Here is a 16,040-nt window from a genome sequence, read left to right on the forward strand (position 1 = left end):
CTTCCTCAATGGGACCTAATAATTTATCTAGCTGTTTAATAAACAGTACTAAACAAGCCATGGCAGTCCCACTCCTTTGTCTATTTAAACCTGAGTTTAGCCACTGCCTTTGTCTACGAGGTTTGCCACACAGAAGTGGTGATACCACTCCACAAGGGTGGCCCTACAACTGAGTAGCTATAAGCCCATCAGCCTAATCAGTCTTATTTACAAAGCCATATAACATATTAGAATAGACATCATATACTATGACATTTAAAATCTCACTAGGTAGAATCTTATGAATTTGGCCTTGTCAAAGTTAGATCCTATCTAATGAGTCTGTTCAGCTTCTTTGAAAACGTAAGAAATGCTGTTCTCAATGACCATGTTATTCATATGGCATACCTTGAACTGCATAAGGCATTTGACACCATCCTCCATGCAAGGATAGTTAGTAAGCTTAATACATTTCTAATTGATCCCAATGTGTTAAGACAGATAGCAAAGTGGCTAAAGGATAGAGCTACACAGTGTGTGTAGCCGGAGTCTCACCAGAGAGTATAGAGGTGACCAAAGGTGTCCTGCAAAGCCATTGTATGGCATCTCTTTTGTTTGTCATTTTCTTCTCTGATCTCCAGACCACAAACCAAGACCTTTTACTGACCAAGTTAGCAGGTGACTGAAACTTGGGAGTCTTTATCAAGTCCCCCTTTGATATCAAACCCATTCAGCAAGAACTTACACCTGTAAATACCCGGTGTAGTAAAAATGGGCTTACATTAAATGCAAAAAAAAAGTGCAACAAAGTCACATTTGGTAATCCATCTGTCCCAGGCATACAGTATAGATAATGCCCCACCTCAAATTGATGTTGTTAGAGACCTTGGAACTTTCATTGACAAGTAACCTCCATTGATCACCATTTAATGACAAGAGTTCAAAGTCCTTCTACTTGCCAAATTTGATTGCCAGGGGAGCTGAAGTTATAAATGTCACCAGATAGCCAAATTGCTCACTGATAAGACACATTGTTAGAGTGGGGGAATCCACATCCAGCAAGAGGCCAGTCACCACCAATGGAGTACGACAGGGCTCACTGCTGGGCCCCCTCTTGTTTGGGATACACTTTGCAGATGTCAAAACAAATGTAGACAGCCTTTGGCTGAGCAAGTTTGCTGATGACTGCAAGTTGGGTATAGTCAATGACTCCTCAAATGATGCTGGTATCTTGAAGAAAGGACTGAGGCAGACTAATGATCGATGTCAGAGCCATGGTCTCAAACCAAATGTGAAGAAATGCATAATAATACCCGTTGGGAAATCAAATATCCTGCAAATTACAGCACTGATAGCACCCCTGAACAGCGGACCCAGTGGTGAGAGATCTGAGTACTCAGATCGATGGTAATCTGAACTTTTACCACCATGTGTCCACAGTGGTGAGGAAATCCTTCTATGTGGCTCAGCTTATAAGTAAGTGCATGCTATCCATATAATAAGGATGTCATCGCACCACAGTACTTGGCCCTCATCAGACCAATAGTCAAGTACAATGCACCCTTTGGTATGTATCTCGCTAGGTACCTACAACAGATAAGGTGTCCTCAGAGGTTTCTCACCAGAAAAATGTAGGGTGTAACCAACATGCCATATGCAGACTGATTAAAAGTCCAATCACTGTATTCAGACTCCTACCAATTACTGAGGGGGTTATCTACGCCTGAGCTATAAATGTTGCATATTTGTAAAACTAATTGCACAACAGTTACCTGCTCCAAGGATCTAACTCTGATCTTTGACATGAAGAGATCATGCTGGAGAGACAGGTATGTGTCCAAGAGATTGCTCCTCATCTGGAAGAGACTTCCTTTTCATGTGAAACAAAGCAATTCCTTGACCATCTTCAAGCACTTGCAGCAGCCAGAGAGACCTCATAGGTTCCTCACCAAGAAAATTCAGAGCCTTCAACACATGACCTACCTGGACAGACTGAAGGCCCTGTCACTGTAATCTGTATCTTATAGGCTGCTGAGAGGTGACTGTGCCTGGCCTACAGATCAGTCTCCTTGTCCTAATGGAAATGCTGCACATCCACAAGTCAAATGGGACAAGATTCTCTCACTCTATGTATCTTAACCTAGCCTGCGATATTAACAGGACATGCTGGAGAAACAGATATGTCTCCCAGAGATTGCTACTCTTCTGGAACAAACTCCCAATAAATGTAAAACAAAGCTCCTCAATGACCCTATGTAAGTGTAACTTAGACAACTGGATGAGACACCATAAATTTACCTCAAGGGTGTCACCTATGTCCATCTTAGATAATGGTAGTCGGTGCTGATCATAGACTCATGCTGCAAATATAGACCATGCAACTTGGTCAATAAGAGAACAAGGGTATATCATGGTTAGGCTTATAAAGGCCATAGGGCCAATAGCCAAGTAACCTATTATGCACCTATGAAGCACAGTTTGGACCAATGAATGGGAAATCACAAATTCACTCCGTGGTGGTGCCTATGTCCATTATGGACAGAAGTACTCTGTAAAAATTGGCAAAACTCTGCTTGCTGATCCTTGCTATCTTTCCCCTAGGGATAGAAAATTGGGTAACATCTGGGTAAAAATGGTTACGTTTGTAAAGGCTCTTGAGTCATTAACTTAATAATCTCCTATGAACCTATATATTCTAGATCTAAAGAGTTCATTGTTATCCTGCATTCAATATTGATTAGGTCAGTTATTGAATGCAATGCCATCTTTGGGATGTTCCTCACTAGAAATGTCAAACAATGTGAAAGACACCAGAAGTTCCTGACTAGTAAGATCATTGTCTTAAAAACCCTAAATTATCAGAAAAGACTGGAAGTGTTGCCTCTTTATTCAGTATCTTATATACTCCTGTGGGGAGGCCTTTTTAGCCATTAATGATCCAGTGATCTTGAAACTTTTATATCTCCACAATCTAAATAGTCCCACAAATGCCATAACAAGGGATCCAAATCTTCACCAGTAGATAAGTAAACGCTGTGGACAGAATAAAGTCATTACAAAGCATTTCCCCATCTCTGGAATAGACTCCCATTGCAAATTAAGCAGAATGACATATCATTTTATTCAGACAGGAAGTGGGAGATTAAAAGAGTATTCCCAAATTCAGTTCTGGCTTGCATGACATAGTCCTTCTAAAAAAAAAAAGATGTACAGTCTGGGGGGGGGGACTGTCAAGGTACAAACAGGCATAAGACTCAATTGTCTTATACTCCCTGTGATCCTATTTGAGTGTAGCAAGTAACGCCATTCAAAACTGGTCTAGGGTTTTATGGCATATGCTGATGCCATTTTATGAGTTGTCATATAACCTAAATATGAAATTATTCTAATATTCACAAGAAAATATAGCATATTAGGGAGACAAACATATCCCCATTGAATGCAAGGCAGTACGGAAATTGTGCCCAGCTATTATATCCACACATGAGTTCATTCCTTATCTATCTGCTCAATCAGTTTCAGGGTTGTGGAGAATATAGAGGATATCCTTGCTCTCAACCTGCAAAAACAAGTGACACTAATCCTGTACAGGATGACCAATCTAGTGGATTAAAGGGATAAAGCCTTACTATGGCCAAGTTGAGTCAGGTTCAATTAACTGCTCAACCACTCGGCTTTCCTGAAAACATTGGAGAACATGAAGATCTTTCCGAACACCATTATATTGGGCGACATCAACTACCCAAACATTGACTGGGAGCACTACTCAAGCCCCAGCACCTTAGCCCAAAGGTTCCTGGAAATTATAAACTCAAATGCTATGGAACAACTAGTCACCATTCCCACACGAGGAGACAACATACTAGACCTGATCATTACCAACATGGGGACTCTATGCTCCACACCAGAAGTATATCCCTCATTGGTAAGATCAGACCATAAATTAATTTCACTGGATGTCCACATCCCGGCCCCACCTCCAGCCCAGAAAACCACAGTGAAAAACTTCTCAAAAGCGAACTTCTCACTTCTCAAAACTGAAGTGGAATCCTTCAAGGCCCCAGGGCCAGTGGAAACTACGGCCCAAACTGCAGAATCCTATATAAACGCATTCTACGGACATCTCCAGGAATGCATGGATCATGCTATCCCAAACAAAACCAAGACCCAATCATCCAAAGGCAGGCGTCCAGTCTGGTGGACCCTTGCCATAAATAAACTGTACAACAGAAGGAGGAAGCTACTACATGATAGAGCAAAATCCCTAATAGGGAAGGCATCTCTGATCAGTACTAGCAAAAAATTACGATCCCTCATAAAATCCTCCAAGGCCAGCTTCGAGAGAAAAATTGCACAGGACACCAAAGACAATCATAAGGCTTTTTTCAGTTATGTTAGGAACCTGGGATGCAACTCCCAGACTTGTTCTGAGTTGATTCTAAACGACAAAAAATACACTGAACCCACAGACATCACCAATATCCTGGCAGACAGGTTCAGTGCAAACTTCTCCACCCCCTACCCCACAAAAGAGCAAGTATCTATCCCGGCAGAGGGCTGCCTCCCAAGCATCTCTGATGCTCAGATGAAGGCTGCCCTCTCCAAAGCAAAAAACACTGCTTCCATGGGACCAGATGGCATCCCAGGTTGTGTCCCACATGAACTCCAAAAGAAACTAATACCTCAAATAAAACAGCTATACAATCTCAGCCTCACTACAGGATATGTGCCCACAGAATGGCATACAGCAACAGTGGTCCCACTCCACAAAGGTGGAGCCTCTACGGACCCTGGAAACTATCGCTCCATAAGCCTGACTAGCTTAGTCTGCAAGGCTATGGAGAGGATCATCATGGAGCTCATAAACAAAGACATTGGGGACCTACAGACACTAGATCCTACCCAGTTCGGCTTTGTCAAGGGCAGATCCTGCCTTTTGAACCTGGTTGACTTCTTCAAAACAGTCACCAAAGCCATAGATGAAGGGAAGGTAGTCCACACAGCCTATCTGGACCTTGCAAAGGCATTTGACACAATACCCCACTCGGACATCATAGATAAGCTATCCAGCTTAAATATAAACCCCTATGTCACAAGATGGGTTGCAAACTGGCTCAAAGACAGAACCCACAGAGTGAGAGTTGCTGGAGCCATGTCAGACTCGAAACCGGTCACAAGTGGCATCCCACAGGGTTCTGTCCTGGGACCACTCTTGTTCGGTATATACTTTTCCGAGGTACAGGCAAACGTGGGACGAATATGGCTCACCAAGTTCGCAGACGACTGCAAACTGGGCGCCATAATCAACTCTCCAGCTGACACAAACATCCTTCAAAAGGTCTCACAGAGACAGATAACTGGTGCCAGCGCCATGGTTTAAAGCTAAATGCCAAAAATGTATAGTCATACTCTTTGGCAAAACAATGTGCCCACAAATTACCACATAGGCGGAAACCCATTAAGTACAGAGAAAGTTATTAGGGACCTGGGGACCCAAGTTGATAGCAATCTCTCCTTTGAAAACCACATTGCCAAAGTGGTTAGAAAGACCTTCTACATAGCCCACCTCATCACAAAGGGTTTCACATCTAGATCAAGAGAGGTAATCATGCCCTTTATTCATCCCTCATCAGGCCCATCATAGAATACAATGCCCCTTTTGGGATGTACCTTACCCGACACCTGCAGCAATTAGAAAGACCCCAAAAGTATCTCACCAAGAGGATCAAGGGTCTCAAACAGATGCCATATGCTGCTCGGTTAAAAACTCCAGCTCTACTCAGTTGCATACCGCCTACTTCGAGGCGATCTATGCCTGACATACAAAGCTATGTCAAATCCAGAATTAATGGACATGCTCCACCTCAGTAAATCTAAATCACTTAGAGCCACACGCTCGAGGGACTTGAACCTCAGCACAGAAATAAATAGAACTTGCTGGAGGGACAGGTTCATAACCCAGAGGCTCCCTTCACTCTGGAATAGAATTCCAGTTCATGTGAGGCAGAGCACCTCACTGAATCTCTTCAAGAAGAATCTCGATAGGTGGATGGGGGATCATAGGTTTGTCCCAGGGATTACTCCCGTGTCACTATTAGACAGAGGCACAGTAAACTAAACCTTAAAAAGGGCACAGTATATTCAAATCAAGGGGTGGCGTAAGCCATACAGAATCAGGCTAGGCTTATAATTGCCCCAGGGCAGATAGCCTAGTATGAACCTATGAACCTATGAACCTAAGTGAATGATAGAGTAGATAGGAGGGGTGGGAGTTACCATCCCTGGGAGAGATGGTAGTCCAGTGGGCATCTCTGATGGCAATCCCTTGTGGAGGCTGAGGATGTTGTTACTAGGGGGTAAGTCCACAATGGATAAATACGGTGGGGGCATGGTTGATCTGCCACAGAGATGAGATAAAATGCTGCACAATCCCACTGCATGCCCATCCCAGACTTCACCACTGGAACTGCTCAGGAGGGAGGATGGAAGGAAGAACATGGGTAGGTAATCCCAACAGAAGATGGTCAACAAGCACCAAAGACATCCCTAGGATCCTCGCTGATCCTGTCTCAAATTTGCATTTGACTGTCGGTGAATTTGCGAGATAATAGAACCAGTGAATAAATGTGGGACACTGAATCAGCTGTCAGAATGACAGTATGAGAAGAAAAAAGGACTAAAAAAAAGAATATGGATCGGTTGTCAGCCTACACAGTTCACATAAATGCTTAACATACCATAGGTCTCATCCGTCTCTGATATGAGGAATGCTCCTATTTACCCCTTCACACAATATTTTGAATCCTCCAGATCACATGTGATTTTTATAGCTGTCTAGTACACTGAAAAGCACACTACATGACCAACATACTAGTGCCACCAATAGAAAGAGGACACACATCTTGCATCTCTCCTTTTCAGAAGTAAAAATAAATGACCTTGTGTGCTAAAATTTTACAATACAGTTCTTTAGTCTGCACATTTTACACTGCTTGTTTGACAGTGTGATTGCACTTTTCTATCATTTTTTTGTCACACTCAGTTTCTTAAACATGTTTCTGAGTAATATTCTACATTCCTACTGGAAGTGGGAAGAGTTATTAGAGTTATGTGCTATTTTTGGCTGATTGTAACTAACTTTTTAGGGGCCTTTGTTCCTTCAATGTCTGCATAATAAGAAGTATGACCAACAGACACCACACAGAAGTGCACGCGCTCACACACTCACACACACACACACACACACACACACACACACACACACACACACACACACACACACACACACACACACACACACACACACACACACACACAATCTACATGACTGCCCATTAGTATGAATACAGCATGTATTTGGGAATTAGGGCATATGGAATCCACACAGAAAGTAATGCAGCTGATAATAGTATTGAACAATGTGTCTATATTATAACATCGAAGTTCAAAAACTTCAAATGTTATAATATCGAACCCTTTAGTGCGAAAGCTGAGAATAGCAAAGCCTTGGAACTTCGACATTTTACCTAGGGTAAGATTTTGGTGGTCTGTGGCTTCACTATTTCCAGCAGTGTGGTGCGATGGTTATGGACCGGGTTTAGGGAAGTGAGCGAACGGAGGTTACAGACTGGGTTCAGGTAAGTGTGGTGCGATGGTTATGGACCGGGCTGTAAGGTAAGTGAGCGAATGGACTGGGTTAAGGTGAGTGTGCGGTAGTTAGGGACTTTAGGGTTAGGGCGTGGGTGAGGTGAGTATGCGGTAGTAACAGACTTTAGGGTCGGGGCGGGTTAAGTGAGTTAGTGTTAGGGTGTGTGTCAGGTAAATGTGCGATTGTGTGGATGTGAGGGTTAGGGTGGGGTAGGTGAGTTAGGGTTAGGGAGTGGGTAAGGTGAGTGTGAGATAGTTAGGGACCTTAGGGTTAGGGTTGGGTTAAGGTAAGTGGGTAGCTAGTGGTGTATGTCTGGTTTAGTGTAGGGTTTCGTGAAGTGTATGTGTGTGGATTATTTATTTTGGTGTGCTTGAGTTGTGTGTATGTTTGTTGGAACAGCAAATTTTTTCCCTGGGAAAAAATTTGCTATTCTGACTCTTCGATTTTCTGGTGTTTCGATTGAATGGGGTCGATATTATAACATTCAATGCTTTTAGATTTCGATGTTATAATATAGACCCTTGAACAACAAACCAGAGTGAGGTAACAAATTTAACAGCTGCATTATTGTGTCTTAGTAGTAATGCATGCAAAGGTATTATGTATGAAGTGGAATCTCTCAATGTTAAATACAGAGTAGTTAAGAAAAGAGTGGTAATAAATGAGTATATCATTTCCTAAATGAAAATGAACTACTAGTTAGGTTTGTATATTAATTGCAACTATTAGTAGTTAATCTTAGTGTACCAACATTAAAACAGTGAAATAACAGTAGAGACCCATAAAGTAGTATGCACAATGTAATAAAAGATCCACAGTTATGCTTAAGAGCATGCAGGCTTTGATTTCTTTGTAGGTGGAATAAGCTTCTAGGAGGAACCCGATATCACATGACAATTAGAAAATGTATATCTGTAATGGTCTATCCCTAACTTCAGAATAAATGAATAGATAAAACCAAGTGTTAAGCCAAGCAGATGTACAGTAAGGATTGTCTCCATGTTATATGATAGCAAAACAGAGAGATTCAGTAACGCTAAAGTACAGACATCATGAAAAATGATGCAATGAACATTACAGACTAGACAGGGATTAATTACCCATTCTTAGTAATGAATCAATGAAGAGAACCAGAAAAGGCTAATGACCTTTCATACATGGCAGACAAAAAAGATTTACAATGCACATCCAAGATAATAGGAGAAAATGAATGGTGTAACTGCAGTAAAAGAAAGGGAAAAATCCAAGTTGATATGAAGCATCTACAACCCCTTTCTGAAACACACATGCACCAATGCTAAGAGTACGAGCACACATGATTATTTAAAAACAGCTTTTATTGTAATTCAGAATTTGCAGCAAATCACACATGCATTTACTAAATGCTAGAGGTCTTAATTCTAATCTTAATTGTGATTTCCCTATATGTTGCTCTTTGTTGCCAAGGGTACATGGTTTGATTCCTTGTACCACTTTTTGTCTACTGTTACCTTGTGAGTGAGTCATTTAAACAAACAGTGCTTCTGGGTCATCCTTGAAGAGGGCAAATTTCCAGCCAGCTTACACGGTTAACAAATGTATAAAAAATGTCTTGAAGTGTTTCTAAGGAAGTGCAGGGTTGACAGTGAGTTTATTCAGAAAACAAAAGTTACAAGAAAGCACATTCCACTACCTGAAAAATGTTTAAAGTCAGTTAGCAGCATATAGCTTATGAATGATGTTCAAAAGAGGGGAGTTATTCACTTAAGTAACAGTCTAGTTCAGGGCTGTCAAACCTTTTTGGCTCAACGGACACATCATTCAGTTTAGGGGCCACTTACCATACTTGGCAAGGTTTTGGAGGGACACATTACTATATGTAACATGTATCTGTCCATTCAAAACAGTTTGTTTCGAGTTCATACTGAGGGCCAGATAAACTACTTTGGTGGACTATTGATGGCCTGTTGTACATCCCTGATATGTCCTGTCAATTTGGAAAGATAAAGAGAGTGGATAGATTGTATGTAAAGTCACAACAGGTGGCAACTCTATGGTAATGGGTAGAGTTTCTGTCCATAAATATAGCTATCCTAAATGTTTGACATTTCTTTTAGGAAATTAGTTGTCCTGTTTGATTCTCAGCTAGAGCGTCTTCTGTGTGGAAACATGTGTGAATGGGCGTACCTTCATTGAAGGTTGTGCGTCAGGGCTGGCAACTCGGCACGTAAAAATCTACTGCCAATCATTAGCGGACCGGTGTTCCGCTGTGGCGACCCCTAACTGGGAAAAGCCGAAAGACACAACAAGGTACCTGAAAAATAATGAAATGATGCCTGTTTTGTTAGAAGGTGACTTCAACACTACCTTATAGTCTGCAATGGGTAGGGCTTTCCCCAAAGCAGAACGGAATGTGATGGCACAAAAAGCTATATTAGGCAATCTGTATGCTTGTGGGTTGTGTAACTTGTGGAGAATTCCTAAAGAACTTGAACTACATTACACATTTGTTTTCCCAGCAGGCATTATATGTAGTCAATTAGATCTTTTAGTAGGATCTCAATGAATTCTGCAGGTGAATTAGAAAATACAGTTTGTCCCATGGACTTTCTCAGATCACACTGCAATGTGCATGGCTATGGATTAGTCTTTGCAGAGAGTTGTCCCAGAAAGGGTGAATAGTTGACCTGTAGTAGCAACGGACAAGGAATGATATTTTTATGTCACCATGTTCAGGAGTTTACTATCTAAAATCTTATTGAGTCGATGATATTACTACTGCGGCGAGCGTCATTCATGCTAAACCTGCATGATATGCTCAGCAGTGAAAGCTAGATATTTTGTCAAGTATGAAGGGGAAGAGAAGGAGATGGAAAATCAAGTCAAAGATCCTTTCATTAATTAAACATAAAAACTAACCAAATTTAAAAAGTCAGATATCCTGCAGCAGAACTAGCACTGGATGGAAAGGAGAGAGGACACTTTCATTCAAGACCTTTTTACTGTGTGTTGAGTAACCATATTGAAGACTGTGGTGCTCTGTAGACATATACAACAACAATAATAATAGCACTGACAGGGGAAAAGGGTGAGAGAATGCACATTTTGTATTCTAAAATGGGGGCTTTACAGGCATGGGCAAATGGGTATAACCAAGACAAGTTTATTGTCTGCTATTTGGTAAGGCAAATGAGATTTTTGACTATAGTGATATACTGCCATGATTGCTTAGTTAATGACCCACAGGATATCAGCAACGTGATTGTCATTTTTAACTTTTAAAGTATGTTTCATGTTGATTTCCCCTGGCAAGTGCCCCTCATTGGATGTTAAAGATTTTCTTAGTTTGCTTAAATTGACCTCCCTGATACAGAATAAGGCAGATGAGAAACAGGCCAGTTAGTAGCCACTAATTGCTAGATGCTTTGACTGCCCTCCTTTACGATAAGGGTCCTGTGTAAGGTGGATTAATTTCAGATATTTTAAGAAGATTGAGCCCTTGTTAGTGGCACCCCTGTTATACCTATTTCACCTTACCTTTCTCAAAGACCCTTACAACCTTCAAAGAGTATCTATAAAATAGACAAAGACTCCCTTAAGGGTGAAAAGCATCAGCCTATTTTAGGGCTAAACTGTATCAAAAAAGTCTGCAACTATGATACAACTTATTACCAAAAATTATATACCCTTCTAAAGCAGAATTTGTAAAAGACAAGCCTAGAGCAGACCGACCATGTGTGCTCTCCCATTGTGGCAATGTGAATTCAAACATTCTCTCCTCCTGCTTTAGTGGCTTTTAAGAAGCTTTCAATTCATTAAATTCAGGATGATGATGTCTACTGTAGAGAAACTCACATCTCAAACAGCTGATAACAGCTTTTAAAGCATTGTACACCATATGCAACAGTGCTTACCAGCTCATAGATATCACCAGCCTTGCTGTTATTAAAATTAAACATTAAAGATTACCTCTTGCCCTGTCACTCTTTCTTTTGTCATTGGAACCACTGGTATGGTATATTAGGTAGAACCCTTATTTATAGGGCTGACACCTGATGAATCTGTAACTCCTTGCCCTTCTATTTGCAGGCGATTGCTGGATTTTTGCAGAAGAGACAGTGTAGGATTCTGACATTAGAATCTTTTATATCATTTCGGCCCTTAAGATGAATAAATGGAAAGATGAGCTCTTCCAAGTATCAGTAGCAAGGTTCCTTTTGGCTACTAAAAAACTACATCCTTGCCTTTCCTTGTTGCTAGGCCCCACCAAAATACTTAGGAGTTAAGTTATACCAGATTTTCAGACCTTGATATAGCTGAGTTCGAAAATATTTTGGTAAAAACCTTTTTGTCATGTTGCATGCTTGGAAAAGACAATAATTATCCCTGGTAAAATGAATAAGTGATTGCAAGATGTCATTCGTTCCTTTGGTTTTATATTTTCTTAGATATATAGCCATTCTGCATAACAATCTAGGCCAAGAAAACTTCAGATGCTAGCCTTGCAGCTTTTGTGGAATACTGGAAGATGCAAGGTGCCAAAATTTGCTGTGTTCGTCATTGAAATTCATAGAATTATACTTAAATTAGGAGGTCTAGGATTTCTAAACCTTCCAGCTCTGGTTTTGTGAACTGTTTTTTAAGTTTATAACATTCTTTCAAAAGTAAATCAATATATTCTCACATGATCTTTTTCAAGCAGTATAAATTTAAATGAGTGGATTTTCAATACAGAGCATGTAATGAAAGATCTATCCATTTGGTTAAAAGCTAATATAGCTTTGCCAGAAGTGGACTAATCTTTAGGATTATCTGTATTGTACTGCTAAGTGGTACTTTTCTTCTTTGTCAGCATGCCTGCGAACAGTAGTTTGCTAAATCTTGCTAAATCTTATTACATGTTGATGTGGTTAGAACAATCACACACACACACACACACACACACACACACACACACACACACACACACACACACACACACACACACACACACACACACACACACACACACACACAGACATACACACACACACACACACACACACACACACACACACACACACACACACACACACACACACACACACACACACAGAGGTTTGCTTATTGTTCATATATGCCAACAAGCTCTTTCTGAGAACATGAGTTATGCACACTGAACAGCACTCTTGTTGCTAATACAAGGAGTTACAACTCTATCACATCTAACAGCTTCACATAGGAGGCATTCAAGCCAACATCAAGAAGCTGGGTGAAACAGAAGTCACTGACAAAAGATTAATAGATCACCATAAATGCATAAGCACTGTATTTTATTGTATCATAAATAAGTGCCTCAAAAAAAGTGCCAGACAGAGATGAAGAATAGACTATGTGGACGTATTATAGGAAGAGTCAGTTAAAGAATCAACACACATTTAATAACAGGAGGCAGGCACACTAGGTAAGGACAGAAAAGGCTTGTGTAAGATTGCTAAAATGTTAGAAAACAATGCCTTTGAATCAGTGAGTGGAGGGTGCATTGACTATTAAATGTATGTAGCCACATGAAAGCATTGTAGAGAGGGACACTATGCAAGGGCAAGTATGTAGCAATCAGTAAAGGGTGTGTTTATAGTTACTCATAGAGTGGAACATGCTAAGCAATAAGAAAGAAAGGTAGACAGGTTAGAGTGCTCAAGTGATCAGCTTCTGAAAATATGACCTTTCTAGAGAGAGAGCATTAGAATCTATAACCATAGTGAAAGGCGCAGCCATAAGCCTGGGTAAATCCATTTGTAACTGATTATATTTTTCTGTTAAAATCATAAGTGTTGTGATATATAACTACAGCCACCCATGTACCTAGTGTCGTGCTATAGAAAGATGCACTAGATTAGTCAGAGGGGCTTAATAAATATTTTATATTGATCTCTGTAATCATCACCAGCATACCTCTCATTGAAAATAGGAACAGATGCCTCTGAAAAATAGGAATTTGCAGCTAAAAATATGAACATTTAAGTAGCATAAAATTTAAATATCAAATAGCACATAACTCTTCCCACTTCCAGTTGGAATGTGGGATACTACTCAGAAATCACCATTATTAACTCCCCCTTTTTCCATCAGGGTATCAAATCAATGCTCCATCTCTCATGATTCAACTGGTCTACCATCTTTGACAGTCATGACTGACTGTCACAGGTCTCCTGTCATGCAATCCTTTCATGTCTTTACTGGGAACCCTCATCTCCTCTTGCCTTCTTCCTGTATGTCTCAAATCTTCTTCACCAGATTGAATTCATCTTTTCCTGCATATGTGCCCAAACCACAATCATCTGTTCTCTTTGACCTCCTCTGCAATTGGATCTAATTGGGCTTCTGCACTGATGCTCTTGTTTCTTCATTAGTCCCACAGTTTTAATCCTACGACTAATCTCAGGAACCTCATCTCAATAACTTCTAGCTTCCTCAACTGTTTTGCCTTCATTGCCCAAGTTTCTGCCTTCACTGACCAGGTTTCTGTACCATATAGTAGGACAGGTCACATCACTGTTTTTTACACCTTATTTTTGAGCTTTTTTGGTATTCTTCTTTCATATACTACCCCTGAGACTGTATGCCAAAAAGCTGCAGCCCCTCTGATTATAGCTTAGACCTCCTCATTCAGATTTCTCTTCTTATAGGTTCATGAGTGTCTTTATAAGCCTAACCATGCAACTCAACCCAGTTTTGCCCCAATGTTTGTTGGATGCTTATATGGTGGGCTATGTTAGTAAAGAGGTAGCTAAGTCTTATGTGGAGGGGCATGTTAGTTAGAGATTAATTGACTTACTGTTGACCTCTGTCCATGAGCGACATGGAGACCAGAATAGGGACGTGAATTTGCAATGTCCTATCCAATGATCAAGGTTTGTTTTGAACAGGGTCAGGGATGAACTCTGCTTCCCATAGATCGTGAGATTATTCCATAGTGAGGGGATTGTTTGAAACACATATTGTTCTCGCCAACAGGCTTTGTTTATGTTGCAGATAAAGTTTAGGTCCTTGGATTTAGTGTTTCTGATGCTGTTTTTCTTACATATGTGCAAGAGATCCATCAGAGCTAGATCTGAAGATGCCTCTTTTGCTAGGCATAGATAGTTTCACAGTAATCTGTAGGACACTGAGTACAGAGATAGGACATCTGTGCAGGACAGGGTATTCATACCCTCAATTCCCTTGGTGAATAAACTTTGAGGGTATTCCAAATGTTACCAGTACATGGTTAGGAACATACCAAATGGGGGTATTTTACCCAATGATAGGTCTGATGAGGGCTGAGGAGAGTGACAGTATTAATTCCTTGGACCTGAATGCCATACCCTTGCTTATGAATTAGTTGAAACAGAATGATGTTCTCACTATCCTGGCTATGTGTTAGTTGAACACCAGATTACTGTCTATATATTTTCCAAGATCCCTAACTATCAGGTCAACTGTTAGGGGTATTTTATTCATGAAGTAATTAGCTTGGGTGGACTATTTCCCAAAAAGGAATTATAATGCATTTGTATGCATTACGTTTTAATCCTTGGCTTTTGCACCACTTGTTTGTCTTGTAGGAAGATGGTGCTATTGGAATGTATGATATCTCCCTCTTCACAGTCATCTGCGAACTTAGTCACACAGGAGCCTTTGACATTACCCCTGACGTCCGATAATAGGATGCCAAACATGACTGGGCCCAACACGGAGCCTTGGGATACTCAGTTGATGACTGGAATCTTGGTGGAGGTAGGTTCACCAGTCCTGACTTCTTGAGTCCTCTCTGTGTGTCAGCTGGCAATCCAGCAAGTTACGTAGGGATTTATGTTTAGTTTTGAGAGCTTGTCAACAGTACTTCTGTGACATATTGCACTGAATGTCTTGACCAGGTCAAGGTAGGTGGTATATACCATTTTCCCCTCACCCACAGCCATGGTGACCTTCTTGAAAAAGTCTACCAGGTTAAATAGGCAAGACCTTCCCTCAACAAAGCCACACTGGGTCCAGTGAGTAATTTGCCAATGTCCTTGTTGATCATTTTCCATGATAATTCTTTTCATCTCTTTGCCTGTTAGACTTGTCAGACCAATAGTCTATAGTTTCCAGGACCAGTTGGTGATTCACCCTTATGAAGATGAATGAACGTTGTTGTCTTCCATTCACCTGAAACATAACCTGTTCTCTTCAACTACATCTCCCAGGTACTTGAAGCTGTTAACTTGTTCCACTATCTTTCCCTTCTATCTCAATTCTCACCTTCTTCTGATTTCCCACAGTTACTGCCATTACAGCTGTCTTATCTGTACTCAGTTTCATCCCATGTGCCTTCAGTTTTGAATACCATTCCCTTATTATTTACTGAAGTTCTTGTTCAGAGTCTGTCTGTAATGCCACATTATCTGCATACAGCAGCTTTGTTCATCCG

The sequence above is a fragment of the Protopterus annectens genome, chromosome 5.part1 (genome assembly GCF_019279795.1).
Source record: "Protopterus annectens isolate FY-2018-M chromosome 5.part1, PAN1.0, whole genome shotgun sequence".
Lineage (NCBI taxonomy): Eukaryota > Metazoa > Chordata > Ceratodontiformes > Protopteridae > Protopterus > Protopterus annectens.